Raw genomic sequence first — 25710 nt, 5'->3', positions numbered from 1 at the left:
CCTTTTGTGCACCTATTAATCTCAAATTAGGCTTTCTGAATGTATCCTGTATTTCTTAGTTTTGTTCTGAATGTTTGTTGAATGTTTGTGTGTTCTTCCTCTAGGGAGTTTAAACAGTGTTTTTTTCTTTTTTTTTCTTTTTTTTGTTGTTGTTTATGGTTTTTTTTTTGTTGTTTTTTGGTTTTTTTTGGTCGTGGGGCTTGAACTCTAAGCCCAGATACTGTCTCTCAGCTCTTCAGCTCAAGGCTAGTACTCTACCACTTGAGACATCAAACCACTTCTGGCTTTTCCTGTTTAAGTTCTGCTGAGTAATCGAACCCAGGGATTCATGCATGTGAAGCAAACACTTTACCACTGAGCCACTTTCCCAGCTTCTCTAAACTGTTTTCTGCATCTGATATTTTTCTTCTGCATCTAAACTGTCTTCTGCCTGTGATATTCTTCACCAATCTGCTTTCAAGCCTTTTTTTATTTTGCTGTTTATCTCCTTTCCTTCTGGCTTGTCTGTCTTTTCTTTTTTTTTTTTTTTTGGGTCTGGTCGTGGGGCCTGAACTCTGGGCCTGGACGTTGTACCTCACCTCTTCAGCTCAAGGCTAGTGCTCTACCATTTAAGCCACAGTGCCACTTCCAGCTTTTTTCTTTTTGCTTATGAGGTGCTGGGGAATCGAACCCAGGACCTCATCCATACAAGGCAAGCACTCTACCACTGAGCCACCTTCCCACCCCCCTTGCTTGTATTTCTTATCGGAAGACAACTATTAAGGTTGTCTGGAGTAGATTGCCCTACCTCCTGGAGTTGGTTTTCAGCCTTCTCTTTCCACACGTTTATCTGGGTTTCTAAATTTGCATTAGATTCTCTCTCACTCTGCTGGATTTTCTTTATCATTTTACTTGTGGAGGGTATGAATTCATCTATTAGCTAATGGTTGGGCTCATCACGTTCTTATAACCCTATGTATGGTGTCCAATTTTTCATTCAGCCGATTGACCAGTATATTTATACTTTCCCATCAGAGTTTCAAGTTTCCTTTTTTCCTATTAAAGAGAATTCATTTCACATAACTGAAAACACATTTTTAGATCCTTTTTCTTTTGTTTTTATGTTTAAATAGCTGTTCAAAGAAATTGTCATTCAAAAATTATTACATGAATACAATTAATCTTAAACATTATTTAAGCATTCTACCCATCTCTCTCAACCTCTCTCTATCCTGCATTATAATAGGTTAGTTGAATATGTGGGGCTATACAAATGGAAAGACATAGACCTGAGATGCAAATTGAAGTCCATTTTCTACAGCTCAAAAATTAGTTACTTTTATTGGAGCTATAAGATAAAATCCTCTTATGTTTTAAGTACATGAAAGGAAAAAGTGAGCTAGAGTCTTGTAAGAATGAATGAATTCCATGTGGCTATTTAAACATCATAGGTCAGAAAACCAGGAAATATATATAGTAAAGAAAATTAGTCATTTGTCTGAATAGCCTAGTCTAAAATTACACTGGCTAATTCCATAATCTTTAGGTAACCAATAAACTCACATAGTTCAGTATAACAATCTATTTCAGAGGCTGGACATGTCTTCACAAACACATTAGACAGAACACAGGGATGTGAAACATGGAGGCATCCAAAAAATAGCTGAGATTGAGAAAATATTTATTTGGACTATTTTCCTTAGCAAACGTGTATCTGTGTGCACTTTTAACTATTTTGTGTAAGATAACCCTATATTTAGCATGGTATATTCATAGACATGAATACCCAATGTTCGATAGGAAATGTACTCAGTACCTTACCCTTCTGTACAGTTATAAAAAAGATAGAATCTCAAAAAATAAATGAGAAAGCCGCAAAAGTATTAATGGATTCATATTTTATTTCTCTTCATTACTATTTTCTCTTTTAACCTAAGTCATGCAAAGAGAACACGGAAGTAGATAGTGATACTGAAGGATCAGGGCCACAATCAAAACTAACCGAAAATAGTTAATAAAATATCTTTCAGGCCTGAGCCAGTTTACTTCTGTGGAAACAAAGACACATGCTAATATGCACACCTGCTCTAACTATAAAAGCATCAGAGAGCATTTACATTCAGCCTAGTTTTCTAAAGGTAGTCTTTTTGCTTCACTTTTACTATTGATAAATAGCTAGCTGAATAGATAGACATATAGAAATATAATGTGGTAATTAAAAAAAATAAAATTTCTTCTTTGAAACTGTATATATAAGAATATGCATATTAGTTTTCAAGATTGATGATATTCTGTAATCCAAATATGCATATTTATATTATAATATTACCAAGCGAAAAATTATAAAAATGTGAGAAGTCTGTGTAAGAGTATGTAAGAGTAAGCAGGAATAGACAATCCTCATACTCTACCAATCCTAATGTTCTTCAAGGCCCTGTTTTAAATGTGTAGTTTTAAATAACCTCTATTGCTATCATATCTTATAAAATTGGATATGAAGTTGAATTTCAATTGTCATTTAAAATACTTCCTTCCTTCTGGTTGAGTTTAGTAATGCATGACTATAACCCATATATGTGGAATGTGAAGAAGGAGAATATTGGAGAGAGCCACCTCTCCTACAACTAAGAGACACTGGTAGGAAAACAAAATTCATAGTCACAAAGACTGGAAATTTTTCTCAAGAAGTAGGGTGCTTAGCATTGAGTTCAAATTGTATTACAACTAGTAAAATATTACTTTATTACCATGCTTGCTTTTTAAAGAAAATTATGACAGTTATAAATGTTGGTATAAAGCAATTTATTTAGTTTTAATAGTTTGTAGTATAAATTTTCCCTTATCAACTATCATTTTTACTCATTATTCATCTATATTTAGATATAATTAATTTTATATATGTAATCATTAAAATTTTTAATTCTGTCTTTTGCTTACTCAATTATTTAGTATGTGTATAGAGCAACTCAATTTGTTCTTTATTTGTAGTATTATACTGACCAATTTCTGAAAATATTGTTCATATAATAGATCATGTATCAAGCCTCTCTCTCCCTGTCTCTCTCTCTCTCTCTCTCTCTCTCTCTCTCTCTCTCTCTCTCTCTCTCTTTCTCTGTGTCTTTTGTCATTAGTCAAGGCTAGCACTCTACTAATTGACCACAGCCCCACTTCCGTCTTTCTTTGTTTATGTGGTGCTGAGTAATCGAAACCAGGGCCTCAGGCATGCAAGACAAACACTTGACCACTGAACAATCTTCCCAGCCCCACCTGTGTTTTCTTAAAATACATTATTTCTAAATTTTCTTCAACTTTCAAATGAGATGTAATTGCTGTTTCATTCCAAATTTCCGAATTAAAAAACAGAACACATTGAATAATACCATACCATAAAATATTTGGAATATTAGTTACCCAGAATATGCTGAGCTTTAGGAGAAAAAAAATCAGTGCTTCACAGTACTGAGTTTTATCTCTATTATAGTGTTAATCAATTCCATTAGCATGATTCCCCATATTCCAGTAGAATTCACATGTCCTCCCCTCTGAATTCTTCTCACCAAAGAAAGCAGCATTTGCAGAGCTTTATTTTTCTGTCCTCTTCTAGAAAAAGAGCTGGTATATATTAATTGTACACTTATTTCAGGCATTGCAAGTATGTTATTTGTACAACCCCAACTTTCAGAACGAAAAACCGAAGCAACTTGAGTTAATTTATAGCTTCAATATGAGAGGTCGTAACTGGCAGAGTGAGTATTGAATCCTAAGTGACTTATTCTATTTGAAGGCATTTTTTAACTCTCCGAAGCACCTCTAGTAAGAAGTGTGAGAAGATATTTTGTCCAAATTTTAATCATCCACATTCTTGTACATATATGAGAGCTGCATCACAGCTATGGTTAACCTGGCCTGAACATAGTTTATAGAAATGGACTCTCAGCCAGGCACTGGTGGCTCACACCTAAATCATAATTACGCAGAAGGCTGAGATGTGAGGAACATAGTTTATAGCAAGCCCAGGCAGGAAAGTCCATGAGACTCTTTTTTTCCAACTAATCACAGAAATAGATGCAAGTAGCACTGTGGTTAAAGTGGTAGAGTACTAGTCTTGAGCAATAGATGTTCAGAGACAGTGCCTTCTCCCAGAGTTCAAGCCCCAGAACTAGAAAAAAGAAAAGAAAAGAAAAGAAATGGACTCTTAATATCAAGAAAAATTGTTTTCTTTGAGTTATCTGTTTGTGTCTCAAGTTTTTACATAATAAGAACATAAAATTCTATCAAAGTTACAGTCTCATATATTGGTGAACAAACAAATGCTGGATTTGTAAAATAATGATGTTTTGAATCTTTGTTTATGTTAATTATTTTAGTATATTCATAAATTTCTTAAATTCCTTTGAGGAAGTACAAACCTGGCCCTTACAATGTTTTATTATATGAAGGACCACTATCATGTCACAGTCGTCATCACAGGATCAGGCATTATGCATCATACATTAAACAAGATTCAGAAGTTTATGATGATGACAGTATTAATTAAATCATTGTGATGTCAATTTTGTACACTATAGCACATGTGATTATGAGTCATGACTACTTGATGATAATAATTGTTAGCTCTTAGTGTAAATATTGTACTCAATATTTCATCATCATCATTTCAGAGTACACCTCTCCTACTTATTGAAACATATTCATAAAATGCATAAATTACTTGGATGAGCTTGTACATGTCTCAAATTGGGAGGCTGTATCAAGAGGCTCAAGGCAAATGTAGACAACATGAGACCCCCAATTAAAATAATAATAACAATATGCCAGACAATAGCTCTCTACCACATCTCTAGATTACCTTAATTTACCACATCAAATGACTATTCTGTGCCACTTTGGGCTGTGTAAGTACATTTGGTCATGTTCACAGAATAATGACAAATGAAAAATTTCCCAGAGTAAGTCTCATGTTGAGCAAAACATGACTGAATCCTGCATACGAATATTATGTGATTGTCTCCAGAATCCGATGACATCGGATGAACTCACAAACCACAAAGGCTGTGATAGCTTTTCCAGATATTCAAAAACTATGGCTTCTCACCTAGTGGGCAAAAATTTCCATGTCTCTGAGCTCTTCCTATATTTAGGTGTGACTATGTGAGCTCTTCTAATATTTAGGGTGGCCCTCTACATTGTGGGTGGAAGTGAATCGTAGCCCCCAAAATGCTGTACTCTGCTTCTTCTGTGGTTTGCTACAGAGGCTGAGGCTAGAATGCTAAGGGAGAGGAGAAAGCCAACAATAGCTCCTTGCATTCTAAGATCTTTAAAGTCTACTCTGAGATATATGTCTGTAAAATGAAACAGTTCTTTTTATGCTAAGCTACTGAAAAAATAATGCTTTCATACAATGTTCTCACACACACATAAGCTAAGGCCAAATACCCAATTCTCACCCTTTGTAATCTAATGTAATGTGGGTGGTATATTGCTATTGTTTCATATTTTCATGTTGCCCCAATACAGATCTTCCACTGGATTTTTAACACTTTTTTCTGTAGCTGAACAGACAGACAGACAAACATGTGGACACGTGTGTGCACACTTTTTTCTTAACTTATTCTTTTGGTCTGAATTTTTGTCTATTTTTGCTGCACTGGGAATAGTAATATATTATATTGATATACATTATATTGCCTCACATATTTGGGCAATCTACCAGTGAGCTACACCCCCAAGAAGCCATTGTTAGTATTTTGTAAGGTTTCTCAGAACAGCTTAAACATCTGCATTTCTATTCAAAAGAACTAACTTGAAACAACCAACTAATCTTGACAGCCTACTTTTGTAGTTTCAGCAACTGTCAAAATCTAGGATCTGTTTTGAGTATCCTCCTCAAAAGAAAAAAGAAAGAACACTTGTTTACTAGTCTCTTCAATGCTAAACATTAAATAATAGTGAATGAAGACAATTTTTTGATCATTTGCAGAACAATTTGTTCAAAAGATACAGGTACACATGTTATTAGAACATTACGTATATTTTAACATATACATATATTATAACATTACATATTAGGTATATATATAATATGATATATATAATATAATATGTATGTATTATATATATAATATAATGCCAGTCCAAAATTGATGTCATTTCTATCTGTAATGTATATAAAGTTTGTATGTCTTATGAGTGATTTTATTGTGGAAAGTTATTCACAGCTTTCTGTAATATGAAGTTCAATAATTTGACAATAAGGTTGATGAAAGAGAGTCTCATGATTTAGGTTGAATCATCATCAAATAATTAATACCAAGTACTCAGAATAGTAAAGAGCAGATTCATTGCTTTTGTTTTAAGAGAATGCACTAACTTTAAAATATCAGACGTGAAAATATTTTCAATAGCTGAAAATGTTTACTATAAAAATGTGAATAATTTAAGATAGAAATGATTATTCCAATGAATAGTCTCCAAATATCTTAAAATTTGGTTGAATTTACTGCATATATTGGATAAATGACTTTCAATTTTCTTACTTCAAAAATAAATCAAAAAGGGTATTCTTTAATGAAATAATTTATCTCTTTCCAGGCATCAGTGGCTCAGATTTATAACTCTAGTTACTCAGTGGTCTGAGACCTAAGAGTCAAAGGACACCAAAGTCATCAGAGTCATATCTCCATTTACTGATGAAAAAGTTAGAAATGGAGCTGTGGCTCAAATGGTAGGGGGCCATCTTGGTGAAAAAATACTAAGGAATGATGAGTAGTCCTCAAATTCACATCTCAGGCATGACACAAAAAAGGAAAAAAGAAAGTAAGGAAGAAAGAAAGAGAAATAAATAAGAAAGAAGTTGAGGAAGAAATTAAGGAAGGAAGGAAAGAAAAAGAAAGAAAATGCTTTTATCCAAATGAAAAGTCAGATACTAAATATGAAACACCACATTCAAATGATACAGGATTTGAAACTATAACACAATCCTTTAAAATACTTTAAGAATATTTTCTTAATATGTTGTTATAACAGAGTTAATTTGTCTATAAGGTGAAGTCTCACTTTATAACCCAGGTAAGGCTTGAACTCACAATCTTCTTGTCAGTGCTCTGAAATGCTAGGAGTATAGGTACATAGGTACCAATGTATAGATACACACATACAAACAAAAAGATATATAAAACTATATGCATATCTATATGTTTATATAGATATATATATAGAGAGAGAGAGAGAGGGAGAGGGAGATAGAGATGAGTAGATACTAGATACATAGAGAGATACATAAATAGGTACAAATATAGAAACATATATAGATAAAACAATATAGTATTTTCTTCTGTGTTATTTAACTTTCTCTTTTTTATGAATATTTCATTATCATTAAGTAGTTGTATAAAGAATTGTTATTCACTAAAGAGGTTAAAGAAGACAATATATTGTGATTTATGTCACCCATTTCAACATTCTTACCTTGCTCACCTAATGTACCCTTTTCCATAACTTATCTTAATTTTAGATTATATATTGACTGTTGTGACATTTAACCATACAGTTATGTGTACAAAGCATCTTGATCTGTATCATTACATTAACATCTTCATGCCCCTTCAATTCATCCCTTTCTTTATATTTCTAAATTCTCTGGTGCATACAATCAATTCTTGACTGCATCCTCATCCAATCAGCTTCATTCTACTGCATCTCTCCCCTTAGCCCCACCCTCCCTTCTTGCAAGAACACATTTTCTAATACGTATTTCCTTAGGCTTTGTCTTGTCTTTTTGAAGAATTTTCATATTTGTGCTCTCCATGTGTCTGTTACTCTTCATAACCCCTTGTTCACCATGAAATGTTTTTACCTGTATATTTATGGGCACATTCAGGGTAGCACAAATGAGGGAAACCATGCAACCTATATTTATCTGGGTCTGGTTTACTTCATTTAAAATAATATTTTTTCAAGTGTTTGTTTCACTAGGAATGGTACAATATAATTTTCTGATCAATAAGTGTATACTACATTTTCTTAATTTGTTCATTTAGGGACATTTATTCAACTTCTATATATTGGCTATCGTAAATAATACTGAAGTCAATATGATTGTGTTGGTAGCTGTAGTGTAGCCTTATTTATGCTAATATTGGATAAATAACCATAAGCGGAATTGCTAGACCATAGGGAACTCTATGTACAGTTTTTGGAGAAACATCTGTACTGATTTTCAGAGTAATTGAATGAGCTTATACTACTATCAATACTGTACTAGACTCTTGGCCACATCCATGTCAGCATTTGTTATTATTATTTTCCATGATATTGTCCATTCTAAATGGGGTGAGTTAGATTCTCAATATTTTTTTAATTTACAATTCCTTGAAGGCCTGAGATATTGAAGATTTCTTCATTTGTATATTAGTTGTACTTACCTTTTCTGAAAAACCTCTTTTTAATTCTTCAGCCCATTTTTGAATCAGGTTATTGTTTCGTTGCAGGTTTACGTTTGGCAGGTTATGTTTTTAAGCTATATATTTTGGATGTTGAGCCTTTGTCTGATGTGTAGCTGGTAAAACAATCTTCTGTCTGTACTTTCTATTTAGCTAGGTAGCTTTGATTATATTTGCAGTAACAAAATTTAACCTTTCTGATCTTTCTAAAAAAATCACAATGTATTGATGTACATTTTTTCACGACTAAATTTAGCCGGGATAAGAGATGGTCACAGGAGTATGGGGGAACTATCAGAACTACAAGCTATCAAGTTGTGAGAACACACTGAAATGTTCTCTGAATTGTTTTTGAAAAATTTCATTCACCACAGTAATAGTAACCTTCCTGATAATCACCTTAATTGACATCACACATATGAAAGGAACAATGAACAAGCAATCAAGGACTGAATGAAATACAAATTTTCTAACATTAATTCTCTATTCAATCAGATTTTAAAACATAACATGAAGCAACTTTTCAATTTTCTTTATAGGTACAGACAACAATATATAGAGAGAGGATTCCTATGTAAAAATCATCTTAGTATAGAAATAATACAGAGGAAAATCAATGAGCTCATCTAAGACAAAGCAAAAAATGACAGTGTGTCATTTAGTTTGATCACTGTGGAAGCTGGAAACTCTTAATATATGAATTTACATGGTCTGTGCAGAATATTTGCTCTTTACTTCAGGTAGGAGAACTTTCAAAAACCAGTTGCTTGATTAGACTTTATTAATATCCTAATCATTCATTGCTGTTGAATACATATTCAATATTTTTCTTTCTTTTTCTCCTATCTATTTATTGATTTGTCATTCAAGGGGCTTGAACTCTGGGCCTGGGCCTGTCCCTTAATTCTTCAGCTCAAGGAGATCGCTTTACCACTTGGATCACTACTTCCAGCTTTGGGGTTGTTAATTGGAGATAAGTGTTTCATGGAATGTCCTGCTGGACCTGGCTTTGAATCATGATCCTCAGATCTTTTGAGTAGCTCGGATTATAGGCATGAACACCCAGTTCCCAACAAATATTCTCATGCCTATCTTTCTGTTTATAAGAGTAGAAATATTATCAAACAAATGTAGACAATATATACATGCACACAGACCTCATGTACCCATATTCATATCACATGTATATATTTTATGTAGCAGTTCCAAATAAAATATTAGGAAGCATTGCTCTTTTCACTGGTTTCAAGTAACAAATATATCTTCATGCTTTAAGAAGTATATTAATATTTCAAACCTTAAGGATTCTAGTCTAATTATAAAATCCTACCTTCCAGCTTGCATATAGGTCATAAAAGTTACAGACAACAATGAAAAAACATTTTTTAGACAGCTGCCATTATACAATAAGTGTTCTTCTATATTTGTACTGAGGAGAACAACTGTCAATCTGAATAAGTGATGAGGGGAAAGTACAATGACAACAAATCTTTTATCAATTCAATCTTAGTTTATAAAACACCTCTATGTTAAGATAAAAATAACGTCTATTTTATCCATTTCAGAACTTACCTTTAAAGACAAAGTTTAACATCCCTCAATTAACTAAATCAATATTCTTCATTGTGCCACCTGACCATGAACCCACTAAATAAGTAAGTGCCATGTAGTGAGGTTCTTCTGCACTCCTCAATGTACAAGGAAAATATAGTGGGGTTAGTAATAATAATGATTCTTAGTTAGAGTAAATGATATTTCCATGAACTATCTACCAAAATGTTTCTACCCAGTGAAAAGCAAAATATCTTATTCAAATTTTATCTTATCTATATTTAACACTTTTAGCATTGTGTGAGTCTTTACAAAAACAATATTATCTGGCAAGAAAATACTTAAGCAAATTGTCAAGTCACATTCTCCCAAAAGAAAACAATGTTCACATTAAAGCTATGACTATGATAAGTATTAATAAGAAATTGTATATTTACCTGGCAGGGGAAATACCACGATCATGTAGGTGGTTTTCCCAGGGCAAGGCATGCTCATTGCACTTGGGGCGCGCTGAACTTTGCGATTTCCTCACATGGAGGAAACTCGGCTGCATAATTTTTGAGAGTGGGGGACTGTGTAAAAAAAATTGTTAGGGGCTGGGAAGGTAGCTCAGCGGCAGAGTGTTTTTCTTACATGCAGGAGGTCCTGGGTTTGATTCCTCAGCTCCACATAAGTAAAAAAGGCTGGAAGTGTCACTTGGCTCAGGGGGTAGAGCCTTTAGTTGAAGGCTGAGGGACAGTGCCAGGCACAGAGTTCAGGCCCCATGACAGGCAAAAATAAAAATAGTAAATGTCATAAACCACATGACTGGGGTAAGCAAAAGAAAGAAAACAGAAGATTAACAGATGGAAAAGTGTTTTCTAAGATAATCCATGAAAATGGATATGAATATTTGAACATAGTCACGGGTGGAAAAGGGGCATGTGAGATAAGAGTTTTTATACATATCTGAAATCAAGATGTTTCTTCCCTGTACACTGTTAATGGGGGTTTGTGAGAAGAGAATTTATACATGGTCATGGTAGATTTATAAGATGATATAATGTTCTTGAGGGGGAAAAATGACAAAACTTACCAAACATTTAAATAGGCATTTCTGAAACTAAATCAGGAATTTTAAAGTATAAAAGTATTGAATTGATAAAAATATACTATATGTAAAGCAAAGTTTTTCCCATGAGAATAATAAAGCAAAGACTGATACAGCAATATGTATCTTCATACATTTGAGCACCATATAGAACACACATATATATATATATGTATATATATATATATATATATTCTGTACTTGGGATACACAGGAGTATTCAAAATTATTCTGAATAAGAAAAATTTAGTATCACAATTGCCTTTGTACAATATGCATCTCAATATACACATAAAGAAATTAAATGATTTGTACCAGAGTAACATTATTAGGTTTCCTGTATTCTTAATTTGTAATAGCATAATTAACAATGATTGATTTGTAAAAACAACACTGAGAAAAGAACAGTTGATTATCAAGGCAATGGAAATGAAAAATGAAAAATTTGAGGTTTGCCCAAATTCAACCTGAGAATTTAACCTAATGTCACGTTTCACATTTAGAAATGAATTTTTCAGGTAGAGATATAGTTTATATCCCCTGAATAATGATATTGTTACCATAGAAGTTTATATTATATGACATAAACATGCTCGGTGTCGATGATTTAAATCAACTTAACAGACCCATATCCACCACTGAAGGGGAAACAGCAATAATATACTTCCCACCTAAGCAAAGGCCAGGATGAGATGGATTTACAGCTGAATTCTAAAAGGCCTTCAAAGCAGAACTCAAACCAATACTCCCCCAAACTTTAAATGAAAGTAAAAGTGAAATTTAAGTACCAAACTCTTTCTGTGAAACCACCATAACCCTCATCCCAAAACCAGGCAGGGACTCATCAAAGAAAAAGAACTATACAATTTTCTTTGATAAACATTGATGCAAAACTTCTCAAAAAAATTTTGGCCAGTCAAATTCAATAGCTTATCAAAAAAAAAACATACACCATGATCAAACAGGATTCATTTCTGGGATACAAATCTAGTCCAATCTGTACAAATCTATTATTTTAATTCATCACATAAACAAGAGTAAGGATAAGAACCACATGATTATCTCAATAGACGTAGAAGAAGCATTCAACGAAATGCAAACATCCCTTTAGGATGAAAGCTCTGGAAAAATTAGGAATCCATGGAACATTCCTCAATATAATAAAGGCTGCCTATGACAAACCTACAGCCAGCATTATATTTAATGTTGAAAAACTAAAGCCATTTCTTCTAAACTTATGAATGAGACAAGCATGTCCACTCTCTCCACTTCTTGCCTAGCAAGAGCAATAAGAAAAGATATAAATATAAAGGAGATCCAAATACGGAAAGATGAAGTAAAATCCTCCTCTTTGCAGATGACAAGACCTTGTATTTAAAGAATGCCATGTAATCCACTCCCAAGTTGATCTGAAACTTTGGCAAAGGAGCAAAATACAAAATTAACCGTAAAAAACCAATGGCTTTTCTGTATGCCCACAATGAAAAAAGCATGTTATGCTAACAATAACGTTATTCAGGCTATATAATCTATATATCTACCTGAAAAACTCATTTCTAAATGTGAAACATGACATTTTTCTGAAATCAGGAAAGCAACTACTTCTGTAATAGGCCCACCCCCAAAAAATATCTAGGAGTTTAGTGAGCTGAAGAAGTGAAAGACCTATATGATGAAAACATTAAAACCCTGAAAAAAGAAACTAAAACAGAATAAAATAAGTTGGAATATCTCCCATGGTCCTGAGCTGGAAGGAATAATATCATAAAAGTGGAAATACTGCCAAAGGCTATCTACAAATTCAATGAAATACATATCAATGTCCCAACCTCATTTTCAATGAAATCGACCAAACAATTCAAAAATTCATATGGAACGATAAAAGACCCAGAAGAGCAAAAACAATCCTTAGCAGAAAGAACAGTAGTGGAGGACTATCAACTCCAAATTTCAAACTCTACAATGTCATAGTAATCAAAATAGTGTAGTACTGGAACATACTTGAAACATCAAGAACATACTTGAGGGTCAATGTCATAGATACCCAGAAATGAACCCACAGACCTATAGCCATCTAATCTTTGATAAGGGAGCTAAAAACTAGAGTGTAAGAAACACAGAATCTTCAGTAGATGGTGCTGGTAATATTGGTCAAACATCTGTAAAACATTAAATGTAGATCTTTATATATCACCCTGCACCAGAATCAATTCCAAATGGATCAAAGACCTGGAATTCAAAACAGACACCCTGAAAATATGACAGGAAGGAATAGGAGAAACTCTAGAACTCTTTGGCAGAGGCTGAAATTTTTAAAAAAAACACAAAAAAAATCAAAGAAGGGTAGGACGAATGGGATTGCATGAAACTTCAGAGCTTCTACATCACACAGGGTATAGCTAACAATTTCAATGGAATGTGAGATCTTCACTAGCAATACAACAGACAAGGGCCTCATATCTAAAATATTCAAAGAACTAAAATTTGTAAATCCCCACAACAAATCCTCAAAGAAACAACCACAAAAAGAATAAGTGGGCTAAGAAGAGACTTCTCTAAAGAGGAAATAAGAATGGCCACTAGACACATTAAGAAATGCTCAACTGCTCTAGCCATAAAAGAAATGCAACAATGAGATGTACAAGACGTTATGTCGGAAAACGAACATATTGGCTGGGATGAGGGGAATGGGTGAGCCGGCTGGGTGGGGGCAGTGAGGGGGAAGATGGGAAGGGATGGGAAGGGGAAACAAAGGAGGATGCAACAATGCGTGATACGAAATGTACTCATTAGCTTCCCCATGTAATTGTAACCCCTCTGTACAGTATTTTCACAATAAAAAATGCAAATCAAAACAAAATTGAGATTCCACCTCACCCCAGTTAGAATGTCTATAATCATGATATCTAGTAATAACAGATGTGGGAGGAGATGTGGCAAAAGGGAGCCATACTGAATTATTTGTGGAAGTGTACACTTCTTCAACCATATTTGAAAGCTGTATGGAGATTCTTCAAAAGACTACAAATAGATATGCTCTATGACCCAGCAATCCTACATTTGGTTTTTACACAAAAGGGTCACAAACAACACCATACTGAAGCTATCAACACAACTATGATTATCACAGCATTATTCACCACATCTAAGGTATGGGGCCAATCCAGATGCCCCCCAGTAGATTAATGTACAATATAGATTATATATATATATATATATACACGCATGTATATCACATATATGATCTTATATATGTATATACTATATATGATACTATATGATATATATACTATATATTCTATATGTGATCATATATACTATGTATGTATTAATGCATATAAATACATACACATGCACATATATTCATATATATAATTATATATAATTACACTATACATGTATAATGTAATTCTAGGACTCCATCAGAAAGAATGGCATCATCCCATTTTTTAGCAAATGGCAAGACTTTGAAAAAGTTATATTAAGTGAAGTAAGTCATGCTCAAAGGTCCCATAGGTCCCCTGGTTTTCCTTATTCACAATAACTAGTGTATGTCAGGAACAAGCTGAAATGGTCAAAAGCTATGTACATATGACTATATAAGATGATGCTAAGAGAAATGAACCCCAAGATAGAGCCATTAGAGTCTTTATTTTTCTTGCTGATGTTTTTAATTTCCTTATAATATACTATGTGACTTTTTGGCTTCTTTGTATGTTCTTGCTCCATGATATAATCCCTGTTTTCACTCTACTTGATTCAGGTGCCCTGCATCTTGTATCCACAATTTTCTAATTTGGGGAAGTAACAGTAAAATGTTGAAGTAACAGAATGACCCATTGTAACAATGAGATGTACAAGACATTATGTTTAAAATGAACTTTGCAATTTCATGGGTGAGGAGTTAAGGAGGGGAGGAGGGAATGGATGCTTTGAAAAAACAAAGGAGGGTGTAACAATACTAGATATGATATGTACTCATTACCTTACTCATGTAACTCTAACCTCTCTTTACAATAAAAATATATTTAATTTACAATATTGCTTAGTTAAATTGAGTTTACCACAAATGCAATGATAAAATAGTTTGCTAATAATAGAACCCAGTCAGTGAGTGGGGTTTATCTGCTTCTAGTTGAGAAAAACTGCAGATGTGAAAATCCTGGGTTTTTTCTCTTAAATGCTTACATATTGGAACTACTCAAGTGATGAGGAATTATATTCTATATAAGAATCATTTTCTTTCATTTAAAAGCTCTTGCAGTATCCTGACACAAGTGGGTCATAGCTTTAATCCTAGTTACTCAGGAGGCTAAGATCTGATGATCACCATTCAAACCATACAAATCATACAGACCTAAAAAATTAAATAAAGTTGAAGGATGTGGAGGTGTTGCTCAAGTAATAATGTGCCAGTCTTAAAAGCAAGAGCTGAAAAAGTACAGAAAGCCTTGAATCCAAGCCCCAGTATTGAAAAAAATTAAATTAGTAAAAGTAGTCAAAGCATATTTTGATGACAATTAACATTTCAGAGCAAAGATACCAAATTGTTTCTTATAATATGTCCAAATAAAACAAGAGATGAGTTAAAAACTCAACTAGTTTCTGCTATAATTTCACAGTTGGATTCAAAGCAAAGCTTCCTCAAAATAAAAACTTCCTGACTCCTGTTTCCATGATCCTTGATTACAATTCAATAGTAGATCTACTATCATAAAATCAAAAACAAAAACAAAACAATCACTTTCCTGCATGCATTTCAAAGAATTTCCCTAACACACGTAATGCATTCCAACCAATAAATACTTTCTTCACTCAACACCTCTGAAAGAATCTTCCCTTCATGGTTAATGGAAAGTGTCAGTTTCTTCAAAGTACAATATTTTACTTTCTCAGTATCTACCAGTCTCCTAAGCTCCATTCTGTTTTCTTGGTACTTTTCAAGCTCTGTAAATAGTGTGATGATTTATCAGCCTACACAAAAGTAAAGATGATTCTTTTTTTCTTTTTTTTCGGTCGTGGGGCCTGAACTCTGGGCCTTGGCGCTGTCCCACTGCTCTTAAGCTCAAGGCTAGTGCTCTACCACTTGAGCCACAGAGCCACTTCCAATCATTTTTTTTGCTCATGTTGTACTGAGGAATAGAACCCAGGACCTCATGCATGCAAGGCAAGCACTATTCCACTGAGCACCTTCCCAGCCCAAGTAAAGATCATGCTAACAATACATTTGCTTATGAGAATTTAAGGAAGAAAAAGGTACAATTCCAAAAAGGTACTGCTAAATGATTTTCTTTATAAACACATAAACAATTATACGAGTGGCCATCTGCTTTGTCTGCATGAATTTAATGAATACACATAAGGAATAAAATTTATATTTTACAGAAATCTTAAATCAAATTACCCAAATTATAGCTTAGGTTTGTCGAAAGAAAGTGAAAAAGTGTCATAATCTACAGGGTAAAGACAAAAATAAACATGACTGCAAGTTTCTTTGATGAAAAGTACTGAAACTTATGTGGGCTCCATTGACATTATTTCCAAATAAGGAAGAAGGGAGGGCGGAAGGGAGAAAAGAAAAAAACAATGTACCTTGTTGAATGTGTATTAGAGGGATATGGAAAGAGTTCAATGGAAATATTTTTCTACTTTCAATTTCTCTCCAGACTTCATGAATCATACTCTTCTGTCTTCCCTCAAACATTATTTGGTTTTACTCTTTGTGGGAGGAAGTTGTAATTTTAATTCTACTACCTCCATTTCCTTCCTAGCAGCTTCCACTCATGTGTAGTTATATTTTCCATGATAACCTCCTGAACTATCAATGCTGCATCTCTGAATGGATGAATTTTAGTTTAGTTTCTTCCTTTCTTCATAACTTAGACTTTCCCCCACATTCTCAAACTTGTATCTACAACTTACCGGGAGGCATATCTGTGTTCTTTGTAACTGTGTCATCAATTCCGACCAAATTTACCTCTATAAAGTTTCTCGCAGCTCAATCCCTGTGTCAAAGTAATTTAAACAATATCTGCTACTTTTATCGTTTAATCCTTATAGTACAGTTATTTAAATTGTCATCTTTTAAAAATAATTTTGCCCTTCTTACGTCTATTTTCTACATATTGACAAAAACTTCTACCTCATCTTCATATATGACCTTTTTTACATCCTGTTTAAATTCATTGTGGTTTACTGTGATTGAAAGAAATAAGCATTTTTGCTTTATATAGAAAACAAAGCTCTGAAACGTATCAGATTTAAATTTTGTCTGGTATACATTGCAATTTATACCTCAGAAGTACTTCGTGACTGGAGTCACAAAATTATTTCTAATTCAATAAGAAGCCATCATTTGCCCATTCGTGAGTGTATCCTGGAAGTCATATCTCAATGCCTACTTTCTTGGATTCTTTCTAGAATACTGCATAGGATCTATGCGAAAAAAAGTAAGAGTGGAACCCAGAGTAGATAAAGCAGGAGAAAATGATGGAAAGGGTAATACTGACAAGCAATACTTCCATTTCCTTACACAATTTTTGAAGATACATGAAAATATGTAAGATGCTTTACTTAAATAACAAGATACATAGTGCATAGAAAAGTATCTAATCATAAGAAATAGGTAACACTGTTTCCCAAGGTAAAATTGTAATGGAACAGGAGGATGATTTTTTTTCCTTTGTCAGACATGGGGCTTGACTTCTGGGCTTGGGTGATAACACTGTAATCTCCAACTCAAGGCAAGCATTCCAAATACATCACTATGCCCATGTACATTTAATTGATCACATATAATATAGAACATTTAGGAGATTTTGTGGTATTACTCCAAAATTTAATCAGTAAACAATAAAAATTATATCAACAGGAGTTCCTGGAAAATGGCTGAGGAGAAGCTGTAATCTGAACAAGCTCTCGCATAGAAAGCAGTTTTAGAGTTCCAGTGAACAGTCCTAAGCCAGAGAATCACACCAAGTGTGCCATCACAGGACAGAGAGTTAGACAAGAGAGGGAAGCCAAGGCAAAAAGACACATCTGAGTGCTTGCCAGCAGCTGCCGCAGCGGGAGCAGCACGGTAGCAAGTGGCTGAGACTGCAGCCGGGGGCCATACCTGAGCACTCACACAGAGAGTCCCAGACGAAGGAGCCAGACGCAGCAGGGGAGCGGATTATACTCAACACCAGCAAGAACCAACAAAGAGCGGACATCATCATCCTGCAGCTTGCAGACCAGAGACGACCCAGGATCCAAGACTCGGCATGAGTAGAAGCCCGACGTCCTCACTCCTTCTCAGGGAGCAGAGGAGGGAAGGCCACCCTTCCCCCCCCAGCACCAGTGATCTCCATCTTGGATACCAACAAAGCTCGGAGGAGCTGCCAGCTCCAACCCAGGCCTTGGAATAAAATGAGTCATTTAGCAGGTCACAAGAACTTAACGGCAAAATGACCTGCCAACTTGGCTCCATCCAGGGAAAAGTCACCCAGCTCAGGTGCTAGCCATTGGAGTGGCTTCCCTCACTGGGTAACCAGAGCCAGAGGCTGCCCCTACCTCTAGCAGCCTCAACAATCAATTGAAAAACAGAATCCCTGAGAACGGCTCCAGGCTGGGCTCTGGGAGATTTTTTTTTTTTTTTTTTTTGCACAAAACAGCCCCAGGTAAAAGCTACTGATTGTTGAAAGGCCTCAACTCTACCCAGAACCTAGCCTCACCACTGCATCCCCCTCTTTTGTGATTCTCAAAGCAGATCACCCTCCTAGAAAACTAACCTGGGAGGGGGATCTCAAAATCTTGGGTAAAGCAGAGCATTTTTCTGCCTCTTCCAACAAACTGAATTAAGAAACCAATCAAGCCACAGGACCTCAAGCTGACCAGAGACTCCAACAAAAGGCTGGTTACAGACAAAAGGGAGATACAGGATTCTTCCCACTCCTCCCCCACCAAAAAAAAAAAATCAAAGGACTTTTTTTTTCTTTCTTTCTTTTTTTGTTACCTTATATATATAAAATTTTTTTTCCTTTTCTAAAACTTTTATTAATCTTTAATTTTTGCCTCTTCTGAAAAAATAATTGATTTCCAGGTAACTTTTTTTTCTCCTCTTATAATTTTTATTTTAGGAATATGTGAATGAGCGTTTTCCTTTCTTTTCTTATCTTCTTTCTCTTTTTCTTTCTTTCATAATTATCTTTTTGTTTTTTCTCTAGCTCTACTGAACTTCTGATCTTTTCTTCTCCCTTTCCCATCTTTAAGGTTTTTCACATCTCCTCTATGTCCCTCCCTTTCTCACAACATATTCACATTCCTCTCTAAATAGATGGTCTTTTAATCTCTATAATAACATTAATTTTTACGTTTCTATTTTTTTCTGGTCTCTTTTCATTCCCCTATCCCTCTCTTCTTTTTCTCTCTCTATCTACTTGCATCCTACCCAACCCATTTCCTGCATTGTGATTAGGACATAGTTAACTCTCCCTGTGCCTCCCCACACCAATCTATTCCTATTTTTTTACCCACATCTCTCCCTAATCCTAATAATTTCTGGTTTTCCAAATTCTTTTCTGCGGTTCGAAGTCCTTTAAAATATAGTTGTTTGATGTTGAATAGATGTACCTGTTGAACTAGATACATCTGTAACTGTAGACTATTGACTGTACAAATGCAAACTTTGGTTGATGGTTGCCTTAACATAGTGTTTTAGCACAAAACTGGTGCTATCTTCATCTCAAATGGGCAGAATAAGCCGGAAAAACACAAGAAAAATGGCAAATTAGGGTATCTCAATTCCCAATCTTGATAATCAGGGGTCAGATCAGATAATGAACAATCCAGAGGAGAGTTCCCAAATAGCTCTACAAACACTGGTGGCTAACATGATGAATGAGAAGTTTGACAACTTACAAAGGACTCTGTATGAGCGTGATAGGGAGAGAGAGGAGGCATCCCATAAGTTTATACAGAAATATCATAAGTGTTAGGAAGTTACTCAAAAACTGATACAGGATTTGCGTGAACAACTTGAGAATACTCAAAGAGAAAGGGAGGAATGGCGTGAGCAGGCTGAGAAGACTCAAAGAGAACTGCAGGAATCCCACGAACGTGAGGAAGCTAAACCAAGAGTAATACAGGAATTGAGAGACCAGGTAGAGAACACACAAAGATCACAAAAGGCATCCATAGAATCCATTAACAAAGAGCTGAAGGAAGTCAGGGAGACCACAAAGGGAATGCTGAATGGAACCCAACAGGAGGAATGGGAGTCCAAAGAAACCATGTCCAATCAACTAAGTGATTTGAGGACAAACACTGAACACCAAATTAAGGAAGTAAAAAGATTCATACAAGACCTAAAACAGAGCTTCAACAAAGAACTTGAAGCCATCAAAGCCGACCAATTAGAAGGAAAAGAGATAAAAAAAAAAAAAAAAACCAAAGTAGAGAGTCTTGACAGCAGGTTAGACCGTGCAGAAGATCGAATCTCAGGGATTGAAGACAGCCTAGATATTATAGAGAAAGAACATACAACAATCCAAGACAAGTACAAGAAATACGATAGATCTATCCAACACCTGGAAGACACCATGAGAAGGCCTAACTTAAGGATAATGGGTGTAGATGAGCACCTAGAAACAGAAGTTAATGGTCTAGGAAATTTGTTTAACAGGATCCTAGCAGAGAACTTCCCAAACATACAAAAAGCTAGGCCTATTCAGATACAAGAAGCCTTTAGAACCCAAAATAGACCAGACCAGAATAAGACATCTCACCATCACATTATAATCCACACAGGATCAACTCAGAACAAGGAAAAGATCCTTAAAGCTGTCAGGGAGAAAAGGGTAATCACCTATAAAGGGAAACCAATTAGAATTACCTCAGATTTCTCAGCAGAGACAATCAAAGCAAGAAGAGCCTGGAATGATGTATGCCATGCCCTAAAAACAAACAACTATCAACCAAGAATACTGTACCCAGCTAAACTCTCCTTCATAACTGAAGGCCAAATAAAAACCTTCCACAGCAAAGAAAAATTGAAACAACACATCTCCACCAAATCACCCTACAAAAGATTCTTAAAGATGTCCTACACATAGAAAACCAACAAGACCTCAACAAAGGCCAAGAAACTGCACCCAAACTGAGAATCCAAGAACCTTAGGAAGAAACCAGTTTTCGCAGCCCCGAAAAAGGTGGATCACATGGCAGGAACTCCCAAATACCTCTCAGTCCTATCTCTTAAAGTTAACGGACTGAACGCTCCAATTAAGCGACACAGACTGTCTAGTTGGATTAAAAAACAAGACCCTTCTATCTGCTGCCTACAGGAGTCACATCTTGCCCGTAAAAACAAACACATTTTCAATGTAAAAGGCTGGAACAAAATCTACCAAGCAAACGGCCCCCATAAACAGGTGGGAGTTGCAATCCTAATATCAGATAAAATAGACTTCAAATTAAAATTCATGAGAAGAGATAAAGAAGGTCGCTACATACTAATTAAAGGATCTCTCCTTCAGGAGGATATTACAATTCTAAATATCTATTCGCCAAACAATGGAGCACCCAAATTTATCAAAGAAACACTACTTTCCCTCAAATCCCATATAGATCCAAAGACATTAATTGTTGGGGATTTTAACACACCACTCTCCCCACTAGATAGATCAACTTGGCAAAAACTCAACAGAGAAACCGTAGATCTAAACAGCTGCATAGATCAACTAGACTTAACAGACATTTACCGAACATTTCACCCAGCAGCATCAGAATACACGTTCTTCTCAGCAGCACATGGAACGTTTTCTAAAATAGACCACATTTTAGGCCACAAAGCAAACTTTTCTAAATTCCGAAACATTGAAGTTATACCTTGCATTCTCTCTGACCACAAGCGAATAAAATTAGAACTCAACACCAAAAGCCACCAAAGAAAGTCCGGTATCACATGGAGGCTAAAAACACACTGTTGAATCATGAGTGGGTCATGGAAGAGATTAGAAAGGAAATTCAAATGTTCATGCTATTCAACAAAAATGAACACACAAATTACCAGCTCCTCTGGGACACAGCAAAGGCAGTACTCAGAGGCAAGTTTATAGCTCTGAGCTCGTACATCAACAAATTGGAGAGAACTGAAACTAACAATTTAATGACACATATAAACCTCCTTGAAAAAGAGCAGCAAGATAAACCCCAATCCAGTAGACGGAAAGAAATAATCAAAATTAAATCAGAATTAAATGAATTAGAATCCAAAAAACTATAGAAAGAATCAACAAAACAAAGAGTTGGTTCTTCGAAAAACTTAACAAAATTGACAGACCCTTAGCAAATCTTATCAGAAAAAGAAGAGAACACACCCAAATCAATAAACTCAGAGATGAGAATGGAAACATCACCACGGAAACAACCAAGATTCAGAACATTATAAGGGAATACTTCTCAAAACTTTATGCTAGTAAGTTTGACAACTTGACAGAAATGGACCTCTTCCTAGCAAATATTGACATGCCAAAACTAAACCAAGATGAGTTAAAATATCTTAACAGGCCCATATCAAGCATTGAAATAGAAACAGCAATAAGAGACCTCCCAGCTAAGAAAAGTCCAGGACCAGATGGTTTTACAGCAGAATTTTACAAGGCCTTCAAAGCAGAGCTAACACCAATTCTCCTCCAACTCTTCAAAGAAATTCAAAGAGAAAGCTCACTAACGAACACATTCTATGAAGCCATCAAAACCGTCATCTCAAAACCGGGCAGGGACTCATCAAAGAAAGAGAACTATAGATCCATTTCTTTGATGAGCATTGATGCAAAATTTCTCAACAAAATTTTGGCCAATCGACTTCAACAATTCATCCAAAAAATCATACACCACGATCAAACAGGATTCATTTCAGGGATGCAAACCTGGTTCAATATACGCAAATCAATTAATATTATTCATCATATCAACGGGAGCAAGAACAAGAACCACATGGTTATCTCAATAGACGCAGAAAAAACATTCGACAAGATCCAACACCCTTTATGATGAAGGTTTTGGAAAAATTAGGAATCCATGGAATATTCCTCAATACAATAAAGGCTGTATATGGCAAACCTACAGCGAGCATTATACTCAATGGTGAAAAACTAAAGCCATTTCCTCTTAACTCAGGAACAAGACAAGGATGCCCACTCTCTCCACTTCTCTTCAATCTAGTATTACAATGCCTAGTTACAGCAATAAGAAAAGATGCAGACATAAAGGGGATCCAAATAGGGAAAGAAGAAATAAAATTCTCCCTCTATGCAGATGACATGATCTTGTATTTAAAGAATCCCATAAACTCCACTCCCAAATTACTCAAGCTGATTCAAAACTTTGGCAAAGTAGCAGGTTATAAAATTAACCCCCCAAAATCAATGGCTTTTCTGTATGCCAACAATGAGAAAAGTGTGGCTGAAATTAGGAAAGCAACTCCATTTGTAATAGCCCCACAAAAAATAAAATACCTAGGAATTAACTTAACCAAAGAAGTGAAGTACCTCTATGATGAAAACTTTAAAATCTTGAAAAAGGAAATCAACACAGAACTTAAAAAATTGCAAAACCTCCAATGCTCCTGGATTGGAAAGATTAACATCGTGAAAATGGCAATACTTCCCAAGGCTATCTACAAATTCAACGCAATACCTATCAAAATTCCACCCTCATTCTTCAAGGAAATAGTAGAGGCAATCCAAAAATTCATATGGAACAATAAAAGACTCTGAATAGCAAAAACACTCCTAAACGGAAAGAACACTGCTGGAGGAATATCAATACCAAATTTCAAACTCTACTAAATGCCTTAGTAATCAAAACAGCTTGGTATTGGCATAAGAACAGACCTCAGGACCAATGGAATAGAATTGAAAACCCAGAAATGAACCTACAGACCTATAGCCATCTCATCTTCGATAAGGAAGCTAAAACAATATAATGGAAGAAAGACAGCCTCTTCAGTAAATGGTGCTGGCAAAATTGGTTAACTACATGTAGAAAACTAAAGCTCGATCCTTATATATTACCCTGAACCAGAATCAACTCCAAATGGATCAAAGACCTTGAACTCAAAGCAGACACTCTGAAAATATTACAGGATGGAATAGGAGAAACTCTAGGTCTCCTTGGCTCAGGCCGAAATTTTCTGAATAGAGACCCGGAAACACAACAACTCAAAGAAAGGTAGGACAAATGGGATTGCATAAAGTTGCAGAGCTTCTGCAGGGCAAATGACATAGCTAGCAAGATCAATAGAAAGCCCACCGATTGGAGAAGATCTTTACTAGCCATACAACGGACAAGGGTCTCATATCTAAAATATATTTGGAACTCAAAAAATTAACCCCCCCAACAACAAATCCTCAAAGAAACAACTGCCCAATAAATAAGTGGGCGAAAGACTTAAAGAGAAGCTTCTCTGAAGAAGAAAGAAGGATGGCCAATAGACACATGAAGAAATGTTCAAGATCCCTAGCCATAAAAGAAATGCAAATCAAAACAACATTGAGATATCACCTCACTCCAGTTAGAACAGCAAAAATCAAGAACTCTAACAACAACAGATGCTGGAGGGGATGTGGACAGAAAGGAACTTTACTTCATTGTTGGTGGGAATGTCAACTTGTTCAACCACTTTGGAAAGCAGTATGGAGGTTCCTCAAAAGAATTCACATAGATCTCCCCTTCGATCCAGCAATTGCACTTTTGGGCATTTACCCAAATGTATACAAACAAGACCACACTAAAGCTACCAGCACAACTATGTTTATTGCAGCATTATTTATCATAGCTAAGATATGGAACCAACCCAGATGCCCCTCAGTAGATGAATGGATCAAGAAAATGTGGTATATATACACAATGGAATTCTATGCCTCCATCAGAAAGAATGACATTTCCCCATTTGTTAGGAAATCGAAAGCTTGGAAAAAATTATATTAAGTGAAGTAAGCCAGGCCCAAAGAAACATAGGTCCCATGGTTTCCCTTATTTGCAATATGTAGTATAGGTATGAGTCAAGCGGAAAAGGTCAGATAATGTGACGTTAGGAAAATGAACCCTTAAATATGTATTTTAATGTTTTTGTTTCTTTCCTGTATGTGTTTCTAACGCATTTATAAGATTATTTCTTTGTTGCTTTGTATGTCCCTCCCCCACAGTGTAACCCCCGCTTTCACTGTATTTGATGTCAGTATAACATGTGGAGGAGATGGGGACAAACAAGTCGTTTAAGTATTCAGGTGGACCTGTTGCTACAAGGAGAATTACAAAATGTCATGTCAAACAAGCTTTACAATGTCGGTGTGGGGGGAGTAGGGGGGTATGATTGGGTGGGGGGGAGGGGTGGGCTGGGAAGGGAGGTGAAGTGTAAACAAAGGAGGAGGCTGCAATGCTTGGTAAGAAATGTAGGCATTATCCTGCCAATGTAATTGTAAACCCTCTGTACAGTATGTTCTCAAATAAAATAAAATAAAATTAAAAAAATATATATTAACAACATGCAATGAGATTGAGACAACAAATATCTTACCAATAAAAACCTAAGAACAAATGATGAAATTTTACAAGATATTTTATTGTTTTGTATTTATGTATCAGCAGTATTAGAGATTGAGCAAT

The 25710-nt window shown here is 35.2% G+C and overlaps 1 pseudogene; it reads left to right on the top strand.

Annotated features, from left to right (window-relative positions):
• Nucleotides 1–10400: 10400 nt before the first annotated feature.
• LOC138830018 (U1 spliceosomal RNA) lies at nt 10401–10546 on the top strand (annotated as a pseudogene).
• Nucleotides 10547–25710: the final 15164 nt, after the last annotated feature.

Source organism: Dipodomys merriami, unplaced genomic scaffold (assembly GCF_024711535.1).
Source record: "Dipodomys merriami isolate MVZ:Mamm:240054 unplaced genomic scaffold, mDipMer1.0.p SCAF_18, whole genome shotgun sequence".
Classification (NCBI taxonomy): domain Eukaryota; kingdom Metazoa; phylum Chordata; class Mammalia; order Rodentia; family Heteromyidae; genus Dipodomys; species Dipodomys merriami.
Note: the sequence above shows the minus strand (reverse complement) of the source record. Positions and strands in the feature narration are given on the sequence as shown.